The 25398-nt window shown below is 35.7% G+C and overlaps 1 long non-coding RNA gene across 1 annotated transcript in view; it reads left to right on the top strand.

Moving 5' to 3' along the window:
• The window catches only part of LOC110743181, a 56031-nt gene extending 38771 nt beyond the window's left edge, over positions 1-17260 (top strand). Inside the window, exon 2 of the long non-coding RNA XR_002521805.2 lies at positions 14401-17260. This is a non-coding gene — a long non-coding RNA (uncharacterized LOC110743181). The remainder of the gene's footprint in view (positions 1-14400) is intronic.
• The last annotated feature ends 8138 nt before the right edge of the window (positions 17261-25398 follow it).

A 25398-nucleotide genomic window follows, 5' to 3' on the forward strand; every position in this document is an offset into this window, starting at 1 on the left:
TTTTGTATTTAGAAAATGGCATAAACACAATTTAAATAAAAATAAATGCTAAATTAAAAATTAATTAATTAATTAATTGCCTTCTACTAAGCTTAGTACAAATTTCTGACAGTGACCTCCACACACAGATAGATATTGGGTTCCAGATAAAAATGATAAGAATTCAAATTAGTAATATCATGCATGCAAAATAATTATAGGGCTAATAATAGGTGTTTATTATGTGCCAGAATCTGTTCTTACTACTTTGTAAGTAAATTTATTTAATTCTAACACAAACTTATGAGGTAGGTACTATTATAATTTTTGTTTAATAGTAGAGGCAATTGAGGCATAAAATCACCTTTTGCCAAAGCTCACAAGCCCACCCATGGTCTATTTTCTCTAGGTATAGATACACATATGTACCCATTAAGAAAATAATGTTAAAGGTTAATTATATATAAATGCTCCTAGTCAAAACATTTAATATCAAGTAAGAGTAGTAAGTTATTGGAATAAAAATATGTATAATGTTGCGTTTAAAACACGCACTGCAAAATTAGAGCTCTATAGTCACCTGCAATGTTTACTTTTATCTTCCTTTGTTTCCCATGAATATTTTAATTCACTACTTGGTTTTGAGGTTCAATAAAGGAAATGCACATGAAATCATTCCTCCTCCCTGTTTCTTGGTATGCATACTACTGTCTTACACACGTAGCAATTTTTATAATATTGTTATGTCTTTTCATATCCTTAACCCTTAACATGTTCCTAATGTTATGAGTGCATTATTTTCTGTTTGGAGATATTCCTTTAATCAGTGTTTATATTGTTTCATTGATTCACTAGATAAATATTTATTGAGAGCTACTGTCATTTGTCAGATGCTGCCAAGTAGTGGGGTAAAATGATGGATGAAGTACAGTGACTATCTTTAGGAAGACTGGTCAAATAACTAGGAGATTATTTTATGAATATGTTAAGCCTAACATTAAGTAGTATTTATCTGGGGGAAAGGAAATTAATATTGTAAACAGAGAAATAAGATATACCTTAGGATGACACTCCTTTCACAATGTAAAGAATGAACTGCAATGGAGGCAATGATGGAGATCCTAAAGCCAGTTAAGAGACTGTTAGTAATACAGGAGGGAAGTCTTGGTGACTAGCACAAAAGCAGTGGCAAAGGGGATATACAAATTTTTAGAATTTCATGAGGTCTATTCATTAGAATTTAAAGATTAATTGAATATAGTTGAATAAATAATACTTTCCAATTTTATGGGGTGAATGATAGATGACCAGGATTTTCCTAGTATAATCTTTGGCTAGTTAGCATAGTAATGATCAAATGTAGCCATTTTCTTCTCTGGCCAGTATTTTCAAAATAAATATTTACACATGAAATACTAAATGGATATTTCTTAAAAGCAGTAATTTGGCTTAAATAAATAAATCACTGGAACATATCCTTTGAGAAAATCAGGAAGAATCTCAGGATAAGTAAGTCAGTGAGGAATATAATCCATTGTGTGTGAGAATAATCCAAGAGATGTCTGAGAGTAACCTACATGCAACCAAATTCTTAGAGAATGCAAACTTACTGAGACACACAAAGGGTGTTCTTAAGAATGCCTTTATAGTCACCTTGTTCTTCTTCTGAAGAAGGAATGTGTTAATGTGTTCAAAGATGAATTAATCTTAGCCAGGCATCCATAAGAGTTCCAAGAGAATGTATGTATATAGATTCTACTAATTTACTAGGTTTCAGCACAGGAGTTGTTCTGTCCCACAAACATGCAGAGGTCTGTTTCTTAGAGACTTTGGCTACTTGTTAGATAAGTTGACCTTCTGGATTTTATATATGGATCTTTCTGAGTTTGGTTAATGTAAATCTGCCCTCCTAAGACATAAGGTTGCTCATGGCATGTAGACAAAAATGATTGCCATGAGGGACAGATATGGGACTAGGATGTATATTCAAGATAAAGCCTTCCTAAAAAGGGCCACGTCTTGATGGCCAGCAAGCCAGCTTTCCTCTGCTGTCCATGGCTTTGATATGGACTTTTCTCTCTAAAACTATACAACTATCTCAAAGAGTAAATTTTATCTTTTATTGGAAAATTATTTTACTAAATATTTTAAGAATCAGCATTTTACTGCATAATTTGAATAGCACAAACTTTTTATTTTACTGTTTGGGGAAAATAGGTACTATTTATTTCATTAAAATAATACAAAATATTTTTCAGCTGAAAGTAGGCTTGGTCTGTTCTAACTATTTTAAGACCCGCCTTTTATCTTTCTGGAACCGTAGCTTGCTCTCTCTCTCTCTAATCTATCTCCCTCCTGACTTTCCCCCCTTTCTCCTTCCCTCCTTCCCTACATCTCTATTATCTGTCTCTTTTATTTGTTTCTTCACAGCCACTAACAGCTAACCCTCACAATTTACCTTGAGTGTTTGAACCACCCTTTGCAAGAGGGATTCAGAAAGGGGCTATGGTGTGGAATGAAGGACAAACCCATCTCTTTTAGTTGAAACATAATTCATATATCCTGAGCCCTACTAAAGGTAGGGGTAGGTGAGATGACTTTTGAAAGAAGACCTACGTGCCTCACAGTAGCAACAGTCATTACTGCAGGATAGAATTACTGATAAAGGTTCTTGTCATCTCTTCAGTTCAATTTTATAACCTGAATTTGCAGAAAGTTTTAATGTAAGGTAGCGTTGAAGCATAACCTGTAAGATTAAAATCAGGCTCCAAACACCATCCATTTAAACATTTTCTATTTTCCCTAATGAAAAACTTAGTCTCAAACCACACTCAAATATCACTGGAGAACCTAAGATATTTAAGCTTGCCAGGGTACCTGGATCTTGGGAAATTATCTTGGAGTCATTTTGGAATGAGAAAGCAGCAGCATTAGGCTAGCATTCAAGTCAAGTGAATCTGCTAGAATTTTGTTTTATTTTGTGTTTAAATCATTTGTCTTTTCTGTCAATCAAAGTTATTCCACAAGCCTCTTTGAGGTCTTCATTTGGGTTTATAGCTTTCAGATGATACCCTGCAGGAAAAGTTAATCAAACATATGGGCAAAGTTTATTTCTTTACAGAAAGAAGTAAAAGCATGTCCTCATCCCTACTCTTGATGTATTAAACTTTCAATCTAATGAAACATTAGAATTTACATGGATAGGCTCTGCAGCATAAGTGGGTATTTCAAATTCCAAGTCCTGTTATTACATAAAATGTTTGAATATTATATTCCTTATTTTCTTGTTCGCTAACTTTAAAAATATTTTGGGAATGAATGGAGAGATTTACTGAGATGGATTATGTAAACTGAAGTTTAGATGATCTTGAGTTTTAAATTTATTTTTTCTAAATGGAGGTGGTAGTATGATTTTAAAAGTAAAAGACCTGTGAATCTAAAGTAATATTAAAGATATTTATATTACATGTATGCAACCACAAAATAACTCTATAATATACCAAATTAAAGAGGTAATTAGAAAAAGGCATCCTGTAATAAAAATATAGCACCCTGTCACAGCATCATACTTTCCCCTTCATTATATTATGTAGATACTATGATATTCACAAATTAGCTAATAATCAAAATTCTTTGAATTGTTTTGAATACATCTATATGTTTCTCAACAGCACTCTCAGCAAAGCACCATTATTACTTTATTAAATACTACTTTTGCCTACTTGAGCTTAACAAACAAATCTAATGGTACAAAAGAATTTAATTTCAGAGCTGAATGATAATTTATTAGACACTGTTAATTCACACAATTCAAAGTTAATTATGTTTGGAAAAATTAGGAGTATGGTAATTTTGTTTTGTTGAGCTATAGCTTTTATGAAATTTTATATTCCGATTAAACAAAACTGATAGACAAGATATATAACAAATTATAATATTTACAGGAGATGTTTTGTGTGTACATGTGTATGCCTAATCATATCATATTTTAGACTCTAATTAAGTCACACTCGGTAGATTTTGTATACTTCATGAAGAACTTGTGTTTCATTTTTTCAGTTTTTCTTCCTTGTTACAATTGAAGGTGAAATTCTCAATTATCATTTCCTATTTTTTTCCTATTGTTTCTTTTCTCATATTATAAAAATTTAGTGACATTTTTTGGCTTAAATTCACCCGACCAGCACAAATGTGTAATAAATCACACTTCTAAAGAACGTTAAAATCAGCTTCCCAAGATGTGAATGTGTGCTACATCTCTTCCATACTGTTGTCTCTCCTAGTCAAGCTTTAAATAACAATGGACACTCTTACTTTTGTTATGTCCTAAATAGAGTCATAATGAAACCATTTCAGCTTTCAGAAAACACAGGAGACAGCATATTATATCCATAACTTTTTCAAAGGACCCATGGCAAGAGTTTGAATATTTGTTGACATATTCCTGTATTTTAAATGAGCAAAACCACCCTGGGATGTAAGTATAAAAAACAAGAGAAACAAAAAGAATACATTCTGGAGAGTATGCTTATCACGGGTCCACAACCTTGCATATGACTTCCTTGAGTCTTTAGCGGAATTCCATGGTAATTCTTCAGATCTCTTGTTCACCCTGAACATCATTTATCCCTATGATCAGAACTGCCAATTTTTGAAGCAGTTGGATCCCTTCATTAATATTCTTTCAATTATTAAAGCTTCTCTACATACCTATCTACTCCATTTCAGAGCTGCCATAATTAACGGCAGCTTTTTATAATGGTACTTTTAGCCGAATAATGAAAACAGTCATTTTTACTTAAAGTAGCCTCATCAATAAAATAGAATAAAATTCATAATGTTATGTACTTTCTTTGAAAACTGTAAGCTAATATTATTTACAATTTAATGTGTTTATTGAAATTTGTTTAATTGCCTTTGTCTTCTTTATTTATGTACTTTTTTTTCTGTTTGTCTTAACAAGAAAGAGACCAAACCCATTTCATCAAAGAAACTTAACTTTTTGATGAAATGCATATTTATTTTGGTTTATTATTTAAAGACTTGTCTGCTTTCCATTAGATCTTCTGGTTATTTATGTCTGAGATTTTAATTTGCATGCTTTTCACTTCAGTTAAATTGTTTTGAAGGTTAGAGAAAGATGATGAACTAAATCTCTGGCAATTGGAAAATCTCTACGTAAGAACACGATCATTTTTGATTCCTAAGTTCTATAGCCATGGGTCTGGAGCTTGGCCAGACATCCTCTAGTACTTACAATGCTTACTGTCTTCCCTTGCTTGTCTTAGTGGTAACCCATCACGCTTCAGTGCTACACAGAGCATCCAGCAGACACAAATGTTCAGGCCACAAAGCTGAGTTCTTGTACCTGGTTTCACTAATGGGACTTATATTTTGCTGTAAGCATGCTGGGAGGGTCTAATCTTTTATTCAAAAGGATAAACTTCTTCAGTTTAAAATTAAATGTTATTGGTCATAAAATACCACACATCTCCTCATTGTCTTTTAAAATAGAAATGAAGATTCTGTTAAACATTTAAAAGATACCCAAGAATGGCTGCTGATAAAAAAAGGAGATTGAAGCAATAAAGGTAATAAAAATTCAAATATAAATTAGTAGAATAAGGTTATTTCAGATAAAAGAATGATTGTCTGAATTATAGGATGTGGCATGTGGGATGGATCTTTTTAATACCATATACTCTTTTAGAGATGTGGTAACCAAGATATCCTTGGCTGTTGAACTTCAAAACTCCTAGCTAGGTAGAGCAGTGTCTTGCATTTTGAGGATTCTCAATTCATAAACTTGCCTTACATTAGTGTTGAGGTCCTTTGTTTCTTTCCATGAAACTCTGTCCCTCAATGCAACAGTACTACCTTCAACATACAAACAGCATCATGGGTTCTAGGCCTCCAAGGCCAGTATCTTAAATCTAGCTCAGCTTTATAAAAATCTAAAGGCAATCTGAAGGACTGGGTCCATCTCAGTCATCAGCCTGGTGATTATGACCAGGTTCCCTGGTCATTATATGACCTGGTTCTCTGTGTACACATCAGATAATAATTAGAACATGATCACCAAATTTTTCTAGGAGTCTTACTTGTAAACAACAACAACAACAACAACAAAACACGTATTTTTCAATGGTTTCCTTGGAGTTAAGCATCTTGGGGTGAAGGGTAAAAATTAATTAAAAAATAGCTTTAAAAACAACAACAACAAACTAAAGCATCATCTGGGCATTTAGGAAAAGAAAAGGAGATGCGGCCCGCGGCAGTGGCTCAAGCCTGTAATCCCAGTGCTTTGGGAGGCTGAGATGGGAGGATCACGAGGTCAGGAGATCGAGACCATCCTGGCAAACATGGTGAAACCCCGTCTCTACTAAAAAAAAAAAAAACAACCAAAAAACTAGCCAGGCGAGGTGGCAGGCTCCTGTAGTCCCTGCTACTCGGGAGGCTGAGGCAGGAGAATGGCGTGAACCCGGGAGGCGGAGCTTGCAGTAAGCTTGAGATACGGCCACTGCACTCCAGCCTGGGCGACAGAGCGAGACTACCTCTCAAAAAAAAAAAAAAAAGAAAGAAAGAAAAGGAGATGCATGAATCCCAAAAATGTAGCTTCCATAAAGTAATAGATTACTGTTATCTATTCCCAATATTGCTATAATTATATCAGAAAGTTTTAAACTGTATTATAGTGTCATGCATATGATATAGACATTATATGGACACACATTTTTCCCCTTTAAATAAGATTATATGAATTAACTCAAGTACGATTTGGAAAGTGCTACTAAAATTAACACATCCTTTGAAAATGGCTACTGGAAGGTAAACTATTAAATCTTATTCACTTAATTTGTTGCCTTATTTAGATCTTGTTTTGGATCCTCATTAAGCAAGTCTAACCTGATCAACCAGCTGGTGATAATTAAGTTCTACTTCACCACTGGCATTGCAGATGGCAGCTGTTATCCTAGTCATCCATCCAAACAAAAAGGATGGCAAAAAGCCCTCCCAGATCAATTATAAAATAAATTCATTTTCCTCTCTTTTTCTTCCGGGAAAAAGAATTTCAACCTAAAAGGCCAACAACTTTTATTTTTAAAATTAATTATTTAGAGCAAATTCACCCCAGAAATGCAGAAAAGAGAAAGATTATTGGCATGTCCCTGAAATTAGAATTTATCTTGTCTATCAAGAGAGCAAGATAAACTGAAAAATTTCCTTTTAATCATACTTTCTTGATTAAAGATAAGTTCTAACTTTAGGAATATGTGTGTGTGTATACACAGATAGATGAGTATTTCTTTGAAGATTTTACATACCATGTAATGGACTTTGCTATAAGTATTTATCTCTACTGCTCAACTATTATTATTTATTTAATATTGTTAAATTTTCTAACCATAATGTATGGTGTCCCACCAGTGGCCTGTTAAGATTTCACTTGTCAGGGACTTCAACTATAGAGATTCTATAAAAGGCCACAGGCATCCAGAAATCTAAGAATAAAACACTAGATAAGAGTGTTTTCTTTTCAGGTAGCATTAGTTACCCCTGGGATCATGCAGAGGGAAGATTGCTTGTTTATTCCGGTGCTACAAGTGCAATACATTTAGGGGTGCTACGCAGTCATGGGCCAATTCGGCAGCAGCTGGAATCAATGGAGGTTTTTCAGACAGAAGCTCAGAGGGTCTATCGAAGCCATGCTGTTCCACGAACTCTAGAAAGGCTGCTTCCTCAGAGAAAATCCTTCTCTCCTTATCCGCCCTGTTTTTTAAAACTGAAGTGCAGTTTCTGTGGAATTTCCCCCTGCAGTACAATTATGGAGTCTCATTCTGAAAGCATTTGACTCTATAATAACAGCAGCAGCAGCCTCAGCAGTTAGATAATGGCCTGAAATTTGAGATCGGGAAATGTTTTTCTAGCAATGGCTGATAATGGATAATAAACAGTGGCTTTATATTATATGAGACTGCTAGGGATCAATATACTGAAATGCTTCTTAGCATTGATGCTGTTTTTACTGACAGAATGAGCACTGCTGTTCATGTTAGTAGCAGCATGAACAGCAGACTGCAGATGTGGAAAATTAAGGAAATTTGAGGGTCTCAAATCCCCCCAAAATTCATGTTTCAACATGTAGTAGAAATGAGTAAAAGCCCCAGAAGCCATAAATTTTATTAAAATACCTTAAATGGGTAATTCTATAGTCAATGACAAATTAGAACCAGTAAATTAACTTGTGCTAAACTGCAGTAGGTTATTTTACTGAACTTTGATCTCTGCTTTTTTGTTTTGCTACTATACCTAGCATATATGTGTTTCAGTTGTGCCTAAATTTCAGCAACCTATGATTTGTGTGTGCTTTCTTTTAATATTTATAAAATTGTTGCAGTAGGTAGCTAGGCACACATATGCAGAACAGGAGAGTTCCCCCCACCAAGAATGTCAGGCAACTATCAGTTAGTTGATAGTCAGGCAGTTGTTAAACTGTCTCTGTAAAATAATAATTGGTCACAGCCAGTGTCAGGGAAAAATAGTCTCCCAATAGATAGAAAACACCTGAAGCTGGTGATGAGCAGCTTCCTGATACAATCTCAGGAGTTGGGTGAGCAGTCCCAAGCATGCGCACTAAGAGGCAAACTGGCAGAGTTTAACTGGCCTATGACCTTCCTCTAGAACACTCGACTGATAAGGGAAAAACGCCTCAAGTGAACATGTGCACAACTTCAGTAAACACACTGGACATGTGGCCCCTCCCAGGTTCTGGCAGGCCACTGCACATGCAAATAGCCCACTCCAAGAGAAGAATCAAGGGAGAAAAAATGCAAACCCCAGGACCAGGCCAATGTACAAAACTTACATAATTGATATATTTATTAAATAACTTTTAATATAAATAACATGTATAAAATACAATAAAATCAGCTAACAAGAGAATGGGAGTAAATTATTCTTTCTTGGGTTGGAGGCAAGTGCTGGAAAGCCTTCATGTGAGGTAATATTTGAGTAGGGTTTCCAAGGATAGATAGAAGCTTGCTAAGTAGACAAAGACAAGATTAACTTTCACTGCAGGTCAAATAACATTACTCTGTGTTTAGAGACAGCCAGTGTTTCCCTCATATTTGCTTGATAAATGTTTCTATTTTAATGTGTACACACATCACCTGAAGACCTTGTTAAAGTTGCAGATTCTGATTTAGTAGATCTGAGTCAGGACCTAATATTTTGTACTTCTCAGGCTCTGAGTATGAAGACACTAGATTATTATAAAATCATCCGTTGGTACAATATACTTCCCCAATTATATGGGGACCTCTGCAAATACCAAAATCTGAGCATACTTAAGTCCCACAGTCAGTCATGTGAAACCTAGAAATGCAAAAACTTGACCCACCATCTAATTGGGTTTTGCATTGAATAAAGTATTCAATACTTTATTTTCAATGTGTATTTGGTCAAAAAAAGTCAATGTATAAGTGGACCCACACAGTTCAAACCTGTGTGGTCCAAGAGTCAAATGTAATCTCATCTTAACATTGTTTTTAGATACTGTTAACTTATTTTATAAAAAATGTGTATCCTTAAAGCACAAAATAGAAAATAATGCAGAACTGTCATTACTCACTCAAATCTTGATGTGAACTGATTAACAATCTCTGGTGGATCTTATTTTAGCAGTGTTAACCTGGGGTGCATGAATGAGTTTTAGGTGTCTGTGAGTCCCTCAAATTGTAGACACACTTTTGTGTGTCTGTAAGCTTAATGGTTTTTCATGGAAGAGGGTTCATATTTTTCAACTGTTTTTCATGATGTTCCTCCTCTACCTGACTCATATGAGTGGAGCTTCTGGTATTCTATTCTTAGTCATTTGAATACACATCTCTTGGAGCTGTGTTGAGCTGTGGTCAACTGCCTTTACTGACTTATCTATGGTTTTCTAAATAGAGATCTAGAAGTCACTTTGCTAAAGTTGCTTTGGACAGATTCAGTGGGATATACAAACAACAAATCTAAGAGTTTAGTCAGTAATTTGTTCTAATAAGATCCACTATATCTAGCCCCACTGGGCTATGAAGGCTACTGAGACTTAGCCCTATCACATCAATGAGACAGTAGGGGTGTATTCAGGAACCTGGGAGCTAGACTAAATAAAAGTGGGCTTCTTTTAGGCCTCAGAAGTGAGAGAGATGGGCTTATAACTTGGGAAGACAAGGATTTAAGAAAGGTTTTAAATGAAGGGTTTCTTAATAGTAGTTTTCTTCCACTGGGACCCAAAATGCCTACTTGGAATTGGAAGAAAGTGCTCATAATACCAGTGGTGTTTGAGGAGGCACATTTATAATCCAAGGCCCTCACAGCATACCAGAAACTGATGGAAACTTTTTTTGAGAGACACTATAATCAGAGGACAGGTGGGACAAGAGCCAGGGCCCTCTCCTGCTTCCAGGTCTTGTTTCTGAGGACTGAAAGCTTACAATCCAAACCACAAAGCTGAAGGTCTCTGGCATCCTTGGCCTGACTGAGCCAATGCCTGCCATGAGCTCTGCTCAGGTGAAGGGTGAGCAGCAACAGGCAGTGCCAGGATTGTCAAGTGGCAGTGGCATTGTGGGTTATGTTCAGAGCCTGCAGCTATAGGGAGAAGTATGGTCTTGCTCCTGCAGATGAGTTCTGGAATGAACTGGATGGCTTGTCAGGGTTCTAGTCAAGTCAAATGACCCAAGGTTTAGTGAAATGCTTTAGTTTCAACTGAGAAAACTCGAGGATAAATCAAGAATCAAGATGAATATCTCGTTATATATATTTTATACACAGGAAGTCAGAAAGAAAGGCTACAGCTTAGCGAGCATGCAAATTAATATTGGCTTTTCCTAGATCTACTGAATGCGATCATGAAGGCAGCAGTGGGTAAATCTGAACCTCAAGCACTGAGGAACTAGAGCTGCTGATATATGGCCAGACTAAATACTGAGCTGAAGCCGAGACAGGGCTGGATACGCTGGCTGAAGAGCTTCAATGCATGCGTTTAGTCAGACCAAGGACAGGGTGCCTGCTGGTGTGTGATAGGAACATGAATGCTACCTAAGCACATTCTCTATTTGAGTTGTATCCTGGTAACAATTACAGAATCTATAATGCATAAAATTGACTTCTGATTCTGTAATCATGTGTTCACTCGAGAAAAGGCAGTGAGATTTTACAGCCAGTGCTTAGGACAGGTGCTAGAATCAAAGAAGTGAGAATCATTTGTAATGTCTGGGTTCATGTTAGACTAGGTTCATATCAAGACTCTCAGTAAGAATGAGGATTATTTGCTAGTTGTGATGAGGGCAGCACAGAGCATGGCATGAAAACATTTAGCCTATCAGTTATAGTCCTTTTTTCATTTAATTAACATTTATTCAGTGCTTCAGTATATGGTCACAACACTATCTTAGATTTTGATAGTAAAATAGCTAACTAAACAGTCAGACAAAGGGACAGGCAGTCCATGAAGACAAGACAAAATCCACATTTCAGGACAAACAAATATCATGACTCTAAGTGTTATAAGTGTTATAAGGAAAACACATACACACACGCACTCACACACAGTATTAGTTCATTCTCATAAGGCTATGAAGAAATACCTGAGACTGGGTAATTTATAAAGAAACAGAGGTTTAATGGACTCACAGTTCCACATGGCTGGGGAGGCCTCACAATTATGGCAGAAGGCAAGAGAGGAGCAAAGGCATGTCTTACATGGCAGCAGGCAAGAGAGCATGTACAGGGGAACTGCCCTTTATAAACCATCAGATCTCATGAGACGTATTCACCATAATGAGAAAAGCATAGGAAAAACCCACCCCCATGATTCAATTACCTCCTACCAGGTCCCTCCCATGATAAGTGGAGATTATGGGAGCTACAATTCAAGATGAGATTTGGGTGGGGACACATCTGAACCATATCACATACACACGCACAGACACATACACAGACACAATTCTGGGCTAGTAAATCAGTACTAAAGGGGCTCTTCTAGGGTGGTCAAGGGAGGCTTGCTAAGGAGGTGACAGAAACCAAATTATATTTCCTCCCTTTGGTTTTCACTGTTCTTTCATGGCAGAGTCCTTGCTGGTAGACAGATCTGGGGTACAAGACAATCAGGAGGGCAGAGTGTCAGTCCTACAAAGAAGCTGTAGTGCTGAGAGGGCAATAAGATGGATACTGAGGTTGGACACCTGGGCAATAGGCCAGACCTTTGGATGGGCCCTATCTATGGCTGGGGATAGGGAGAATTTCCCTTTAGGAATTGAGGGGCCAGGGGCTTAGTCCCTCAGTCAGTGGAGACAGTGTGGGAGGGTGAGTAGCAGGTAAGAGCCTAACTGGCAACTATGGAGGGATAAAAGTATCCAGATCAAGGGAGCGTCTCTAGCATGCATTCAGCTTCCCTTCTTGGATGATACTCCTGAAAAATCTGAGAGGCTGTAGGATAGTCAAATGTGACCTTCCAAAAGTTGCTGGTATCACTCAAATTGATACCAAACACTAATCTAATCTAAAAAATAATCTAAAAACTCATAAATGTGTGTCGCTGAATTCATTAAAAGGTCCTGGATAGTTATTTAAAACCATTCTGTGATTAATAGACTTAAACCTTACCAATGAGAGAGAGAGAGCAAGAGGGAGAAAGAGATCGAGAGAGAGAGTGAGAGAGAGAGACTGTGTGTGTGAGAGAGAAAACCATGCAAAATTTGTCTTTGATGACTAATGTTAGCAGAATAAACTCATAGGATAAGTCAAGTCATCTTCTCGAACTATGGTTTTATTTTATTTTACAAATGAAAAAAAAAAACTCTTTAAAAACTTCTCCTTGTGCAAGAAAAACTTCAAAATCTGAGAGAAATGACAGGTATTTTAAGACTAAAGTTTGAGTAGAAATGTGATAAGATAGAGGTAGTTCTCAGGAACAATGGAGGAAATTTGAAAATACTCCCTCTGAACTCCAGAAATAGAAATGCAAATCTGAAACTGTCGCTGAATGATTTAAAGAAGTTGAACAAACTTAAGGTAATCATATTGCAGATCAGGCAATTCTGAGGTGAAATTAAGGATGGGAATCATATGAAAGAGGAAAAGGTCAGAGAAGAGAAGCAAGAGTAGAGAAATAAAAGGCAAAAGAAAATCATAGCTTGAAAGAGGTAAAACAAAGGCCATCTTCCCTTTGGACTTACGTTAGGTATGTCCTCCTGTTGTCTTCTAGGGTAGGGGCAAAAAGCTGATCTAGAAGCCAGATGATTTGATGTTTCTGTTTATCCATTTTACCCAAAATGTTGGTTTCCCATCTCTTCATCCAGTTTTCTTCTGCTTCTAGTTTTTATTTTCTGGTTATCCTGATCAATTTTGATTTTCCTTTTCCTGGAGTGTTCATAGAGAAGATACAGCTTAGACTGCCAGATAACTGGGTCGTCAGAATAAAATCTAGGATAGTTTCATATGTATATACTGTATTTTAAAGTAAACTTGGAAGTTGATTCAATTTCACACTTTCAATCAAATGGCACTATTGTCATAGAGAACCATTATGAAGAAGCTACAGAACTTCAAGCTCGGATGTCCTCAGCTTCGATAAATTGAGGTTTGCAATACACCACCCTTAAGTCTCTTTCACTAAAACACCTTTTCTCATTCTGACCAGAGTGAGCATACTTATCCTCAACTGTGAAGAAGCTAGATTAAATGGTCTAGGGTTTGCTGTGTCTTGGGGAAGCTCTATGTGTGCATCTCACATGCCACCCTTCTTGACACTGTGTTAGTCAATTCCTTTTGCCTGTACTTCTGTTTTGGTTTCTGATGAGAACTTTACTTTTCCCTGACAAGGTTGATACATTGTTGAGAAGTTCAGTAAACTTGGAGAGGCTCTGACTTTCAGCCTATGTCTCATCTTTTGTGGGTCCTTCCTCTCAGGAGAATACACAAGACATTATTCCCTGACGTGCCTTTTGAGGCTCTGTAAGAAATGAACACTTTACCAAAAACCCCTTTGTTGCCTGCTGCTTGAAAGTGAGAATTACCACTGTGGGGGAAATTACAGCTCAATGGTTCTCCACTCTGACTTCACATTAAAAATACCTGGGGCACTTAAAAAACAATGCAGCTACCTCAGCTCCCAGTCCAGGAAAGTTAATCAGAATCACCTGGATACACGTAGTTTCGAAAGCCCCAGGTGATCCTCATGATTTGCCACAGCTGAGAATCATTGCCTCTGTTAGTTGCTCTGTCTGTCTAATTGAAGTAGATTCTCTCAGGTATTGCTGAATACGGACCAAGTTTACTCTAGCTCACCATTTCTGTAGAAATTGAGATTCTAGTAACCACTATCAGGAGATCTATATTAGGTCAGTTCACTCAACCCTGGTTTTCCTATTTCAGCTTCCCTTGCAACTCCGTCAGTGGAAGCCAAGTTGGGGTAGACACGGCACAAGGACAGCATGGAAGAAAGAAAAAAATGCATCCCCTTTTTTGTTGTTATTTTCTCAACAGTCTCTGGAAGAAAAGAAAAAGAAGGTAAGTGTGAATAAAACCTTTGCAGCTTTATTCAAAGTGTTAGAATCTATACTCTATATTTCTTGTTGGATATAAACTAGGGCAAATAACACCCTCAGAGAAGTGTTTCTTTTCTTGTTGCCAAAAATGTAAAACCAGGATAAAAGGTACAAAGTTTTCTACGTGAGGTTTGGAGACAACTCACCTGCTAATTTCCTGCTCCTGTTGGCTTACTTGCCTAGCCTTCTGACTTCTGCTGCCTATAAAAAAGTCATATATGGGCATTTGCAGTTTTGATGAGGTCAAATTTTAGAATACTCTGGACAAGATACCGTCACAAAGGAAAATGTTGGGGTTCATCAGTTTCCGTTCGGATAAGCTGAAGGGAAATATTGGAAGGTAATTTAATTTCCAGAAATAAGAGTTCAAGTGTGATCATTAGGTCAGTGTAGAAATTAAACTTATTCTTTATAACTTATTAAGTACCATGAGAAATGTCTAGGAGAGGATGCAGGTAATTTTACAGTGACTTTTAGCAAAAAGGTATTCCAAGTACCACTCTTTAGGGTCTTCAGGAATGAAAACGTAGGTATGAGGCATTCTCACCTGGATTGTAATGGTTCTGATAAAATGGCATGGAGGTGTAGAGATTTGAAAAGGAGCAAATACCACCCAGTTGCTTTGTATTAGGGTTATTGAACTGTACCTGGTAAAAGGAATAACCAAGAACCCTTCGTAAAGCTCTGGGAAGTCACTTGAGTGAGGCCAAGAAAACTACCTCATTTAAAAAAAGCACACATCCTGAAAGAAAATCAGATGAAAGATGATGTTCTCTCTCAAATGGTATCTGGTTAGCAGGGCCTGAGGCAGAAACTCAACATTGAAAACTAACACAGACAGGTACCCTGCCACCCTTATCCTGGAGGAATTTCTAATTTCAAGAACAGCAGACCCGGACTGAAATCAGCTTCTGTATCTCCTCAGTGAGCAGCAGTTACTCTTATCCAACAAATGTTTGTAGAATACATGAATTATATATAAGAATATATATAATTATGTAAGAGAATGAATAATGAGATAAAAAATCAAGAAGGCACTTTAACCCTGCCACATTGGTAATATCAATCAAATGTCTTCAATTAATTCCTACCCTTTGATCTAGCAATTATACCTTAGGAATCTGTTCTAAGGATATAAAAAACACAAATTTATGTGAAGTATCTTCTTAACAGCATTATTCATAATATTAAAACTTTACAATATTGGATTAAATCTAATTGTTCAATAATGTGAAAATCATTAGGTGATTGCATATTATGTTTCTGAAAGCTGTATAATATAAAAACCCTCATTTTCTACTAAGTGGAAAAAATAAATGTATATACACATTTTTCTTATAATTAAAGAAATAAGTGACTTTTCTATCTGTCTACAAAAGACTAAAAAGAAATATGTCACCATGTTGACAGTAGATATCTGAGTATTTGGATAATAGAGATTGTTATTGTCTACATCTTGCGCAAAAAGTTTTATGCTACTTTTTTATTTGGAAAAAACTGGAGATATTAATTTTAAGAAGCTTTTTTTATATCTTGAGATTGTAGATAATGATATTGTACAAAGATTCCTCTGATACAGTTCAATCAGAGTATTTACCATGTGGTAAGCACTGTGTGAGGTTGTAGATGGTACTGAAGTTTCTTCAGAGGGTGTCTGGGGGCAGAGAGCTAGCTATAAGTACGAAAGTCCATTTAATGTATGCTAAATTGAAAGGCCTGATCGAAGTACTGGGGAGGGACATAGTAGATTGAGGTATATAAGCTGCTGTAGGCAGAATGACCTCAAGAATGTTGAAGCTGATGGAATTTCAAAGAACAAGGTGTTATAAAGAACAAGGTGTTATAAAAAACAAGGTGTTACAGGCAGGGCCGGTGGTAGAAGTAGAAACAAACACTGAGTGAGCTATGAAAAAAAGAGAAGGCAAATCTGAATGGAGATTGCATGTTGGGGAACAGTGGAAAATAAACTTAGATAATTTGGGGGAAGTTGGATTTTGAGCAGGGTTATGAATCGGCAAGAGAACTGATGGTGCTGTGTGTGTTCAATGTAAGAATGAAATAAGTAAGGCAACTAAGTCAGTTGTTGCAATTTCTCAAGGACTAGGGGAAATGAAAGAGCTAGACTGAGTGGGATCTACTCAATTGATGATACACAAGCTATAAATAGTCACCATCAAATGGTTGTTGGGAGAAAACACAATCTGCAAGACGAAAATTGGAGAGGGTAAGGCCAGGCTCTTGCCTGTAATCTCAGCACTTTGTAAGGCCAAGGTAGGAAGATAACTTGAGGCCAGGAGTTCAAAACCACCCTGGGCAACATAATGAGACCCTCCCTGTCTTTACAAGAAAAAAATATAAATTGGGCAGAATAAAAAGAATAAGCCTTTTAGGTTGTGAGTTAGAGGAAAAAGAGGTAAAGAACACAAATGAACAAGGCAAGCACATGAGGAAGTGTGCTCTTGGCTAAGGAGTACAAAAATTCAAAATAGCAGAGTGATTCAACTCATTCATCTGAGTGCCTCCCAGAAACCATATTGCTGCTTTAAACGTGGAAACTGTAACTGACTGAATGAAACGTTGTGTTGTTTGCATTCTGTTGCCATCTGCTGTGAAAGCAAGGCCCTGAAGGTTTTACCTACAAAGAAAAACTTAAATTCTTAAGATGTTTTGGAAATTTTTCTCAAAAATAAACTACAAAATTTTCTCAAGAGCTCCAAAGAATGTATAATGACAAGTAAACAAGGCAGAATTAAAAAGAAAGAAAAATCTTGGGAAGAGTTACAGGGATATGTTAGTGGCATCATTGAGAAGGAAGAAGGCAGATTTGTAATGATGAGTGAATTAAATGGAAGCATAATTTATCTTTATTCATAGTATCTCAGATAAAACAGAATTTTTAATTAAACATACAATTATTGCAGAAAAGGCAACAAACTTTGTGCCTTGAGATGAGAGAGAAAGTAAATGGGATGACACAGGGTCAGGGATCTGCTGTGGGCAGCCCCTGATGCTTTTGTGACTGTTGGTCCAGCTTTTGCACTAGATAGTTCCAGGGGTCTTGAAAAATAGAAATCTGGATCAATGTTGCCATCTGTCCAGGCTTAGTTTTGGCAAGCTGTTAACTTATTGCCTCAGGTCATAGATTGATTCCTAGATTAAAGGATTAAAGCACTAATGTAAATACACTAATCCAGCTACCAGAACCACAAAATGGAGGAATAGGCCTCCAACTTTTAATTTAGTTATGCTGTCTATTCAGGATATTTAACAAGGGGGCTATTATGTCATGTGTAGTAAGCATTTCTAAAGGCTCTGACAAAGGAAGTCAAGTCTTGTGAAGGGATCTGCCTTATAAAGAAGGTTAAAGTCTACTGAATGGTTTTAATTTTTTAAAATTCTTGTTGAGACCAACTGAGATTAAGTTAATAAAGGGTTAGAAAGATAATTCTGGAAGAGAAATGAACAACAACAAATTCTGAGTAAAAACTAATTGAACAAATGACGTAAGATATTTTAAAATGCAACCAGCAAAATTAAATGCAAAGATTAAGGTACCCCACTTTTAAATACTCTTAACAAAAATAAATGAAGCATAGAAATTATGTAAAGAGCTACTTTATTTCTCTTGTTTTTTTTTTTTTTTTTTTTTGAAAGATACATGATATCTGGATATCCTAAAAAAGCATGTGAGTCTGTTGTGATCACCAATAATAGTAATTAATGAGGCTTCTGATGGCCATTGATGTCAGGATTAACTGTGTGATATCTGCAAAGCTAGGGAGTATGCCTGAAGAAATATTGTTATTGAACTCCTGGGAATCACTCGTTAATGAATGTGTGGGTTAAACTACAAGTTTATTACCTGGTACATTTTTAAGGAGAACATTTCTACTAAAAGCACTTGTCCAAAATGATCTAAAGAACATCAATAAAGAACTGTAACACCTCTGCAAAATGATGCATTTATAAACTTTGACCATACATGACCTTATTAGCTATGGCAGTAAGATGTTACTGAGAGTGACAGGCACTAATCACAGCCCTTGTAGAACTGGAAGGAGCTTTAGAAAAGGATCTTTGCCAATTCTTTCATTTTATAAATAAGGGAGCTAAGGCCAGATAGGTTGTCACTTGCTCAAGGTCATATCATTAACTGGTAGTAGAGCTAGGACTGGAATCCCAATATCCAGAGAAATCTTGGATTGACAGTTCTGACATTGATCATCTTTCCTGGATATCCCCTTGCCCTACCCTACCCTGAATCAAGAATAATGTGGACTCTTACCAAAGAAACAACAACAAAAGAGGCTATTGATGAGGGAAAAACATGTGCGAGAGAATGATAATTTCAAAAGTTATTAAAGGGTAGTGTGTATATATATGTGTGTGTGTATATATATGTACATATATATACATACGTGTGTATGTGTATGTATACATATATATGTTTTCCTACCAAATTTAACAATTTAAAATTAAAGACTGAGAGGTGTGTTTATAACACATTTATTTCTCTCTCTCTCTCTCTCTCTCTCTCTCTTTTTGAGATGGAGTCTCGCTCTGTCGCCTAGGCTGGAGTGTGGTGGCGCGATCTCGGCTCTCTGCAACCCCCACCTCCCAGGTTCAAGCAATTCTCCTGCCTCAGCCTCCCTAGTAGCTGGGATTACAGGTGCCTGCCACCATGCCCAACTAATTTTTATATTTTTAATAGAGATGGGGTTTCACCATGTTGGCCAGGCTGGTCCTGAACTCCTGCCCTCGTGATCTGTTGGCCTTGGCCTCCCAAAGTGCTGGGATTACAGGTGTGAGCACTTGCACCCGGCCTTATAACACATTTCTTCAAGATACACAGATTCCTTTAAGATATACAGAATATGGAGGTGACTTAAATACTTGTTATTATCAGCAGTGTCACCATCGTCATGCCACTATCATTTTTTGAGAACTCATAATGTACCTGGCACTGTTAGAAATTTACAAACATTATATCCTTTGTTCTTAAAACATTAATGCATTATTTTGTATGTCACAAAAACTGGTCTTAAAAAGCATAAGAAACTTGCTTAAGTAGTATACAGTTACTAAATAATGGAGCTAAGATACAAATCCAGGCATCTTTGGTCTCCAAACTTGTGTTCTAATGACTATTCACATCAGCCCACAACTCACCACTGTTAAAATACAAATATTAAGAGAATGACATAATTTGTCTTTTATAACATCATGGAAAGATTTCAGTATCAGGTAGCATTCCAGAATATCTCGTATTTTACCAACTCCCCTTGCAATACTTCATGCGAAATGTGTACCATGTGGCCAGAAGATGCAAAGTGGTGAGTGGCAGAAGAGAACCTGGAGGTAATTATAGGTAGGGTGAGCAGAGGAGAAGGATCCCAGTATGGAAAATGACCCTTCAGCTGGCCTCCTACGAAATCTGCTCCCCTGTCTCTAGACCCAGATAGTTTCTGAGTAAACGGTTGCTGATTATTAGAAGGTAAGTTTTCTGAAAAAATATTTTAGAACAGTTGTAAAAACTGTTGCTCAAATGTTTTAGTTTGTAGAAAGTTATCAAGATGTTGCAGATGCCCCACAGATTCCCATTTAAAAATCTACTACATTCCTAAATTTCAACTATACAGTTTTCAAGTATTTTAATGAGCTGATATGGACAGCTAACCTTATATGAACTCTCCACCCGAGGCTGTGAGCTGCTTCTCTCAGTTGTGGCTTGGCACCTTAGAGATTGCCTTTTTTTTTTTTTCAGTCAGGTCAGATGTTTTTCAAATATTTGTCATGGTTTATGATATAGAAGTCTGCAAAAGGCATGGTCTATGATCACAGATTTTTTTTAGTCTAGTGGCAAAGACAGACATTGAGCAAATAAACAGATGAACAAAGACACAACTGCAAATTGTGCTAAGTGTTATAAAGGAAACACTAAAACAGTGAGTGGTAAAGAAGCATCAGAACGCTAAGTTCCAGATGAGGTGGGCAGAAGAGAAGGGTCCCTTGGCTTATATTAGGCCTGTTAACATTCAAGTTAAGAGACCTGTATTTCATGAAGGAGGGTGGTGAGAATGCACATACGCTACAGAGAGAATTTGAACTATGACAAAAATAGGTTGGGTTCAGTCTGAAAGAAGGAATATTCTTGGAAGCCAGACATAATTACACATACTTTACATATTGGCTAGCTATATACAATAGTGAAAAACTGAGGAAATAAAGCAAGTATGATATGAAAGCCAAAGGAAATTCCAAGACCTTGTAACTAGTGATGATAAAGGAAAGCTGCATTATCATGGTGCATCATAGCGAGTACTCTAATGATCCATCTTTCATTAATAAAGAGTCCAGTTACATTGCCATTAGCAGAAGACAGCTTTTAAAAGGAAGAGTCTGGAGAAAGCATTCATATTTTTTTAATTCATGCTTTTTCTAAACTATGTGCCTGCCCTTTCAACTAATAGCAAAAAAGTCTCTGTGGTCTTCTGATGTCTGAGGAAAGGGGAATGTTGGTAGGTGGGAAAAAAACTCTGTCATTGAAACAAAGGCTACTGTATTTCTGGGCCATCTACCAATGACATACTCATTTATTATTCTTCAGACCCAGGCCTGTTAGTACTATTCCAACTAGCAATCCATGAAAAAATGGAGGATGGATTTAAATTAGAAGGATGCCATCTTCCCTTCAACAATATCTGGGCCCTCTAGAGGCCAATCACTTTTTAATTTTCCATCTGCATTGATAAAGGGTTAGCACTTCCGAATGTGGTAACATTTTTTGAAAAATTAGGGGAGCTGCATCTATACAAGGAACGAGGGCTCTAGACCCAGAATTACTTACCTGCAGACCATTCATTCATTCATTCATTCATTCAGATATATCTCATATATTCAATCAATATTTATACCTCGTATGTTTAAGCACTTTTGTTAAGCCTTGGGGATTCAACACAGAACTAAAATCTAGTACAGTAAAATTCAGCATAGCCTTTAAGAACTTCAGAAAGCAGAGAGGAAGGCTGCTAAATAAATAGAAACATTTTAAGGGTAGAAACGAAAAATTGCACCTGATAGAGTTTGACAAATAAGACTTTATTTAAGGCTGTTGCAATAGGGAAGAGATATTGAACTTAATTCTACTGAAACAGGCAGGAGAGTTTCTAAGCTCTGGGACAAACCAATGAAAAAGTACTGGAGGATATAAGTGGCAAAGTTGGTCAATGTAATTAGGTGATGGGTGTTTGGAATTGGTGCTCAGGGAAATTAGGCTCCTCCCCTCCCACAGAGATAGTGATGGGGTGCTATCTTTCTTGATGAGTACATTCAAAGGGTGGTCCCCAAGTCCTTAAAAATACATTGCTGGGTTGTAAACTGGCAAGAGGCTGGGAGAAAATTTTTATCTCGAGGGGGCAGAGAAAGAATTACAATTTCAAGTATTCTGAAACAAATGTTCTAAGAAAAGGGAAGTCAGGGGCCAATAGGAAGAAACCTGTTCAAAACGTATTCAAGCTGATGGGAAGGAACGTGAAGGCTGTCTTGATTAGTACAGAGTAATCAATGCAATGATGGAATATTTATCTCAAGGAACATACAGGAAGATAATAGTTAAGTTATATGGGCAGTATAAGTTAAGATGATTCACAGTGCTGCTTAAAAGTTAAAATAAGAGGCAGGGTGGTGTGGTCAAAAGATTTTAAGGTTTTAAGCCTAACTGTTGCTTGTTATAACAGTGTGTAATACTGGATCAGTAACAGTATGTTTGAGCTACTGCTTTTATCTTTGATGGAGAAATGACTGTCTGCTCTACCTAATTCATAGGTTGTGAATATCAAATTCAATAATATTTTCCTATTCACCTGGAACCCCATTTAAGTAGTACAGCAGCAAATGGATGCAATAAAGAATTGTTAAATTGTCAAAAGATTCTAAACCTAGTTAGTTTAACAAACATAATGTTTTTAGTTTTCAAATAACTAGAAATTCTCTTTTTATATAAACCATCTCCCCCCAAAATTTTCATTCGGAAATGTATTGCTTTATTTCATTAAACCATCATAATTAGCATACCAAAACTTTTAAAAATAGTATAAAAGAGAAAGCATTTTCATGTTTCAGGTTTTTCTATCAAGAGATTACTACAACATGCCCAAGTGGGGTTTATTTTAGAAAGCAAATGGGTTTATGTTAGGGAACTTACTAATATAATTAATAAATCAGAGAAAAACTATTTTCAAAAGGCTCAGAAAGGTAATTTTATGATATATAACCACCAGTTCTTATTTTTAAATTATGAAAAAATAGGAATGGACAGTTACCTTTGTAATGAAAGGCTATCTATTGAAGTCAACAGAACTTCATACTTAACCTTGAAGCATCAGAGGCATTTCCATTAAAATCAGAAACAAGACTTAGAGGCACTAACACTACTATTAGCATTGTTCTGGGAGTAGGAACCAATCAATTGAAACAATCAGCAGTTATAAGAGATAGTATCATTAAAAAAAAAGAGGGAAATTATGACTCACAACATTCTTAGACAAATAAGTGTAAATTAAGAAATTCTGCAGAAGATAAATTAGAAATATTAAAAGTTTATTAAATAAACTTATTATAAATAAATGTATAAACAATATAGTTTTATATTGTAGCCAAAAAAAATTGCAAAAATAATTTTAAAATGCCACATTCCAAATGACCTAACAATTGAATTATAAAAAGAAACGCAGAGAGACTTTGTGAAAACAATTACAAATCGATAATGAGGATGAAATTAAATGGCTAAACAAAGAGACATAATGTGTTCCTAAATGAGAAGCTAAATATTAGAAAAAATAAATACATTAATTATTTTCATATTAAGTCATTGAGATAATGTTATTCTAAACAGAATGAAGAGAATATTGAACTTGACAAAGTACTTTGCAAAGTAATAAAGTAGTTATAACGTCATAAAAGACATTTACATTATTAAAAATATAACCATACATAACTGAATGAAGAAAACTTTTAAAGATTTTCTCCTTTCTTTCTCCTTCCTAGCCCCACGCATTTTCCCAAAGTGTCCAAACAAACAGAGTAGCTTGAGGTATCTGAAGAAGGGCCACCCCACTGCATGTTACAATGTGCTATCAGTAGACAGTTCTTAAAGTAATATGTTACTGGCATAAGAGGTACTACAACACGATTTAAAATGATTGACTATGACCAATGTGGTAAAAGGAAGATGATTGAATTTGTTAGGCTTAGGGGAGTGCCTGGCTCTCTGTAAGCAGATTGCTGATTGAATCAGAGTGGATTCATTGTATGGTGCTGGAACAATGGATCCAGAACAAAAATAAACCTAGAGTCTTTTCATACACCATGCCCCCAACTTATTTCACCAGCTTATTTCACTAACAACCACATGGAAATATAGGTAAATACAATTTCAGAATGGAGCTCTTTCTAAGCATAAACTTGGCAGAAGAAATGGTATGGAAAAGTGATGTATTTGACTGAATAAAGACTACCAATACTTTAAAAGTCAAAGAATTAGAAATAATAAACTAAGGGATATATTCAGAACATATATATTAAATGTAGAAGTATTATTTTTCTATGTAAAGATATGTATTGCTAAAATCAGTTTGAAAAATATCACACCAGTATAAAATTCAGAAAATAAAGAGTAAACTAAAAAGTTATCTATAAAAGCAAACATGTAAAAATAGGCTTCTTAATAGTTTATAAGGAAAGTAATAAAATTAAAACAAAATACTCTTTCATCTTCCACATTATGACAAGTAACCAACATAACATCTAGTGCTAGACAGTAGCAAAATGGGAGTTTCTCTTGTACACCAGTAGCTTGGATATAAGAACCTACAGGCTTTCTGGAAGCTTAGTTGGCAAATTGTATCAGGAGTTTTAAATAACCTTTAGACTAGAAATTTCATAACTAGGAATTTTTTCAAAATGTGTACATTTAGATTAGATATAATCTAAATATTCACAGATATGAGAAAGGCTATATAAATCACAGTACACCCTTAGAATAGAATATAAAAATATTTAGTCATGTTTTTAGAGAGTTTTAATGAATGGAGGAATGTTTATAAAAGGGAGCTGAACAAACAAAACAATTAGAATGAAATTAGATATGGTAGAAATACAATTTCATATGTTACATATGTAAATGCATAAGCAAAGACATGCCTGAAATCCACTGAAATAGTAATCTTCATTGTGGGTAAACTTTCATTCTTTTTCCTCTAAAGTGTTCTAATTTTTAAAAGTTACCATTACTTCTGTAGTCAGAAAAGAGTCCTAGCAAAACATAAATGTATTGAGGACTGCTAGTGGTTTGTTTATAAAATGGTTGTTGTCATGTTATTCCAACAACAATTGCAAACATCCTGAAAACATTGGGTAGATAATACATAGATTATGAATAATTTTTCTCTATACTCAGACCAACTATAACCCTAATACTAGCCATTCTGCTTCATAAATAACAAAGCAAGCCACACTTTTTCAAAATTTAAAAAAAAATCCCATTGTTCCAGAGATTATGAAAAATTATGTGTAATATAATCTTAATGCATCCGATAATAAGACAGATAATGCAAATTTATTCTGGGCACTGTAAAACAATGGAAATTATGCACTTTATATCAAGTATCTTTTTCTAATTAATTTATTTTTTTATTTAATATCAAGCATTAAGTAAAACTTACATTCTGAAAAAGATTACATTGTCAGGAGTCATATAAATTAAAATATTAGAAAAATAATCAAGACGATAGTTTTTCTGGGACTACCTAAGTTCTAAACTCCAGAA

This window comes from Papio anubis, chromosome 6 (assembly GCF_008728515.1).
Source record: "Papio anubis isolate 15944 chromosome 6, Panubis1.0, whole genome shotgun sequence".
In the NCBI taxonomy this organism is placed as follows: Eukaryota; Metazoa; Chordata; class Mammalia; order Primates; family Cercopithecidae; genus Papio; species Papio anubis.